Source organism: Panulirus ornatus, chromosome 11 (assembly GCF_036320965.1).
Source record: "Panulirus ornatus isolate Po-2019 chromosome 11, ASM3632096v1, whole genome shotgun sequence".
In the NCBI taxonomy this organism is placed as follows: domain Eukaryota; kingdom Metazoa; phylum Arthropoda; class Malacostraca; order Decapoda; family Palinuridae; genus Panulirus; species Panulirus ornatus.
In genome coordinates, this window is record NC_092234.1 from 54,183,644 (window position 1) to 54,189,643 (window position 6,000).

Genomic DNA, 6,000 nt, shown 5'->3' on the forward strand with positions numbered 1-6,000 from the left:
AGTACAGGACTGGGGAGGTGTACCGACCGTTGTTTTTTCCACGAGATCTTCGACAATGGCTTGGGGTAAGGTATAGACGTAAGGAATTCCACGTAGAGAAACATATATGTATTATGTTTCTTACCTGAAAATAGATATGGACTCTATAGTGTTTATCTATCTCGTTTTTCAGATGGCATTAAGTGGGAGAGAATGTTTTTCATGCCTTGAGAATGTTTTTATATCCCACCAGTTGAGCCTCGCGTCCTCTGGTTATATATATATATATATATATTTCTCTCGTACGCCTTTATTCTTGGGGTGGCTGAAAAATTGTGTGATAATATTTCTGAAATGTATTTTCACGAATACTGTAAACTGTACCGCCAGGGTTAAGTTGTAGCTGGGGCACATTAGCTGGCCTTAGGGGGTCTCTTTCCCGTCCAGGAAGACGAAGAACCTCCTGCCGAAGGCGACGCAGGCGCGGTGGTGGTCGCCGCCAGGGTAGAAGCGCACCGTGCAGGTGGTACCTCCCTCCCTCTCGCCTAGCACAGTACGTCTCTCTCCTCCTCCTCCTCCTCCTCCTCGCTCACTCTGCCAGCTTTGGGGTGCGGGTGAGGGAGGGAGAGGAGTTGGAGAGACAGGTCAGTGAAGCCTTATGAATCTTTTAAAAAAGGCCGAATATCAAAGAAAATTTTGTCCCGTGCGAAAGAATCGATGAAAGAAGAAAAAAGTCTAAAAAAAAAAAAATAAAAAGGGTTAAGATATTGTTAGAATACTTCCCACTTGAACTGTGACTTTCTAACTTCATATATTATCGAACTTTGTGGTGTAACGGTTGGCATTGCTGACCATGACGCATTCCCGGGCCGTGTGCGTATAGGTTCGAATCCTAGATGCGGCAGTATAGAGTTAATGATATGGCTTATGACTGGGGCATTCAGTGGCACATACACTCTCAACAACAACAAAAAATAATCTTGCTCTAAACTTCCTTCTTGTTCACATTAATTTGTTGCAGACAATGACATGATAATGAGAAGCATTTGTTACATTTCCAACAAGAAAACCCAGGAAACCATAACCAGACACACTAAAACTGAATTGCAAACTAAACTATAAACGCGTGAATACCGCTGGCGAGTCGTTTAAATTTTTAGACACTATTCATAACGACACTATTTTCTTTAAAAAAATATATATATATATCGCCATTTGTATTCTAGTCCGATGTTTCACAACATTGACATTAAAACAAGTCAATTTATTTTTTCCTAGTATTTCATTTATGATTTTTTTTCCTCTGCATTTCTTTCTTTCATCCTCTTTGTCAATATTTCTTCTTCTAATGGATTCCATTCATTCTTTCGTCTTTCCTGTTTCGCTCATCACCATTTTCTCCGTCTCCCAAACCAACGTTTCATGAATTTGCCTGGGCACCATTTACCCCATGATTTCCTTAGCTCTCGCAACGTTATAAACAAAGTCCACTATGAACACACCCACTGTAGCCATGTATCGGGAGCAAAGCCGCTCCTTTTCTCTCAAACACGAGAGTGAATTCAATTAAGAAATTGCGTTCTTTTTTCTTTTTTTCTACCCCAGTTTGGTGTCAAAATTCGCGCTCCAATTCCCAAACCTTTTTTTTTTGATCCAGTAGAGTGTGTTGTTCCATCTACCTTAAGACCATTGGTATGCTCATTTGTAAGAAAGAAAGAAGGTTGGTACGAATGGACGAAATATTTTGGCATAAACTGATATTTCATTTTGATCTAGATATAAAAATGAAGGACCCTGGCATTTTCTCTCGCCTGACCACCGTTTTCTGTTTTTATTGCATCTCATTTTCCTTGCAATTGCCCGCGGTAGAATTTCTGTTTTGCACATTTATTATTGTTATCTATGCCTCCATTAATGTCAAACGCAAGGCCAGGACTCACCCACACCCCTCTATAAACTACCTAATATATTCCTTTCTTGTGGTCCACAGAGCTGAAAAAATATAAAAAAAAATTCGTTCGTTACACATTAGAGTTCCATAAACCATCATACGCAATACCTGGGATAAACTATTTTACGGACTGTGTTTATGACGTGTAAATGTATAACATGGATTTGATAACAACATAATACAACCTCTTTATCTATAACTGATGACGAAATTCAAAGATGCCGAGTTTTATTTATTTACTTTTTTCTTTTTTTTTTTTTTTGATACGCGAGCGCCGACCTTGACTGCTCTCATAAGAATGTGCCATTATGGAAACCATTGTCGTAGAAACTATAATTTTCACCTCATGTGAGCTAGACTTTATGAGGTACTCTCCATATAGAACTTCCGGCAAAAATCTTTATGCGGTAGTACATAAATACGTCTTGGGCAAAACAAGTGTGTGTGAGTGATTATTACACGAAAGTGCACTTGGGAACTTATAGTGTTTCATTTCCCCGTGGACTTGTATATATATATATATATATATATATATATATATATATATATATATATATATATATATATGTGTGTGAAAAAAGGAGAGATAGGTAGTATGTTTGAGGAAAGGAACCTGGATGTTTTGGCTCTGAGTGAAACGAAGCTCAAGGGTAAAGGGGAAGAGTGGTTTGGAAATGTCTGGGGAGTGAAGTCAGGGGTTAGTGAGAGGACAAGAGCAAGGGAAGGAGTAGCAATACTCCTGAAACAGGAGTTGTGGGAGTATGTGATAGAATGTAAGAAAGTAAATTCTCGATTAATATGGGTAAAATTGAAAGTTGATGGGGAGAGGTGGGTGATTATTGGTGCATATGCACCTGGGCATGAGAAGAAAGATCATGAGAGGCAAGTGTTTTGGGAGCAGCTAAATGAGTGTGTTAGCGGTTTTGATGCACGAGACCGGGTTATAGTGATGGGTGATTTGAATGCAAAGGTGAGTAATGTGGCAGTTGAGGGAATAATTGGTATGCATGGGGTGTTCAGTGTTGTAAATGGAAATGGTGAAGAGCTTGTAGATTTATGTGCTGAAAAAGGACTGATGATTGGGAATACCTGGTTTAAAAAGCGAGATATACATAAGTATACTTATGTAAGTAGGAGAGATGGCCAGAGAGCGTTATTGGATTACGTGTTAATTGACAGGCGTGCGAAAGAGAGACTTTTGGATGTTAATGTGCTGAGAGGTGCAACTGGAGGGATGTCTGATCATTATCTTGTGGAGGCTAAGGTGAAGATTAGTATGGGTTTTCAGAAAAGAGGAGTGAATGTTGGGGTGAAGAAGGTGGTGAGAGTAAGTGAGCTTGGGAAGGAGACCTGTGTGGGGAAGTACCAGGAGAGACTGTGTACAGAATGGAAAAAGGTGAGAACAATGGAAGTAAGGGGAGTGGGGGAGGAATGGGATGTATTTAGGGAATCAGTGATGGATTGCGCAAAAGATGCTTGTGGCATGAGAAGAGTGGGAGGTGGGCTGTTTAGAAAGGGTAGTGAGTGGTGGGATGAAGAAGTAAGAGTATTAGTGAAAGAGAAGAGAGAGGCATTTGGACGATTTTTGCAGGGAAAAAATGCAATTGAGTGGGAGAAGTATAAAAGAAAGAGACAGGAGGTCAAGAGAAAGGTGCAAGAGGTGAAAAAAAGGGCAAATGAGAGTTGGGGTGAGAGACTATCAGTAAATTTTAGGGAGAATAAAAAGATGTTCTGGAAGGAGGTAAATAGGGTGCGTAAGACAAGGGAGCAAATGGGAACTTCAGTGAAGGGCGTAAATGGGGAGGTGATAACAAGTAGCGGTGATGTGAGAAGGAGATGGAATGAGTATTTTGAAGGTTTGTTGAATGTGTCTGATGACAGAGTGGCAGATATAGGGTGTTTTGGTCGAGGTGGTGTGCAAAGTGAGAGGGTTAGGGAAAATGATTTGGTAAACAGAGAAGAGGTAGTAAAAGCTTTGCGGAAGATGAAAGCCGGCAAGGCAGCAGGTTTGGATGGTATTGCAGTGGAATTTATTAAAAAAGGGGGTGACTGTATTGTTGACTGGTTGGTAAGGTTATTTAACGTATGTATGACTCATGGTGAGGTGCCTGAGGATTGGCGGAATGCGTGCATAGTGCCATTGTACAAAGGCAAAGGGGATAAGAGTGAGTGCTCAAATTACAGAGGTATAAGTTTGTTGAGTATTCCTGGTAAATTATATGGGAGGGTATTGATTGAGAGGGTGAAGGCATGTTCAGAGCATCAGATTGGGGAAGAACAGTGCGGTTTCAGAAGTGGTAGAGGATGTGTGGATCAGGTGTTTGCTTTGAAGAATGTATGTGAGAAATACTTAGAAAAGCAAATGGATTTGTATGTAGCATTTATGGATCTGGAGAAGGCATATGATAGAGTTGATAGAGATGCTCTGTGGAAGGTATTAAGAATATATGGTGTGGGAGGCAAGTTGTTGGAAGCAGTGAAAAGTTTTTATCGAGGATGTAAGGCATGTGTACGTGTAGGAAGAGAGGAAAGTGATTGGTTCTCAGTGAATGTAGGTTTGCGGCAGGGGTGTGTGATGTCTCCATGGTTGTTTAATTTGTTTATGGATGGGGTTGTAAGGGAGGTAAATGCAAGAGTCCTGGAAAGAGGGGCAAGTATGAAGTCTGTTGGGGATGAGAGAGCTTGGGAAGTGAGTCAGTTGTTGTTCGCTGATGATACAGCGCTGGTGGCTGATTCATGTGAGAAACTGCAGAAGCTGGTGACTGAGTTTGGTAAAGTGTGTGGAAGAAGAAAGTTGAGAGTAAATGTGAATAAGAGCAAGGTTATTAGGTACAGTAGGGGTGAGGGTCAAGTCAATTGGGAGGTGAGTTTGAATGGAGAAAAACTGGAGGAAGTGAAGTGTTTTAGATATCTGGGAGTGGATCTGTCAGCGGATGGAACCATGGAAGCGGAAGTGGATCATAGGGTGGGGGAGGGGGCGAAAATTTTGGGAGCCTTGAAAAATGTGTGGAAGTCGAGAACATTATCTCGGAAAGCAAAAATGGGTATGTTTGAGGGAATAGTGGTTCCAACAATGTTGTATGGTTGCGAGGCGTGGGCTATGGATAGAGATGTGCGCAGGAGGATGGATGTGCTGGAAATGAGATGTTTGAGGACAATGTGTGGTGTGAGGTGGTTTGATCGAGTAAGTAACGTAAGGGTAAGAGAGATGTGTGGAAATAAAAAGAGCGTGGTTGAGAGAGCAGAAGAGGGTGTTTTGAAATGGTTTGGGCACATGGAGAGAATGAGTGAGGAGAGATTGACCAAGAGGATATATGTGTCGGAGGTGGAGGGAACGAGGAGAAGAGGGAGACCAAATTGGAGGTGGAAAGACGGAGTGAAAAAGATTTTGTGTGATCGGGGCCTGAACATGCAGGAGGGTGAAAGGAGGGCAAGAAATAGAGTGAATTGGAGTCATGTGGTATACAGGGGTTGACGTGCTGTCAGTGGATTGAAGCAAGGCATGTGAAGCGTCTGGGGTAAACCATGGAAAGCTGTGTAGGTATGTATATTTGCGTGTGTGGACGTGTGTATGTACATGTGTATGGGGGGGGGGGGGGGGCCATTTCTTTCGTCTGTTTCCTTGCGCTACCTCGCAAACGCGGGAGACAGCGACAAAGTATAAAAAAAAAAAAAAAAAAAAAAAAAATATATATATTGCAGGAAGTCATAGTGGTGCGACTGATCTAGCACATGCATTAAACGAGAAATAACAGAAATAACAAGAAATATATAAAAAAAAAAAAAAGACTTCAAGTCCATTAAGACATACCGCAATTTTCCTAATCCCATAATGTAATTTGATCCTGACTAATTCATATTCTAATAGCATTATTTGATACAGAAAAAATATCCAACACTGTACTAGAATGTGTTTATAATCCCGTTTTCCTTATGACTGGAGCATTTAACACCACGTATGTGGTTAATGAACAGTTGTGGCGTATCACACGGTGTTACGTGCACCTCCGGTCGTGCTAGGTTTCAGAAGTAATTGGGAGTTTAGTTTCAGAGGTAAAGAGCCAAGTTTC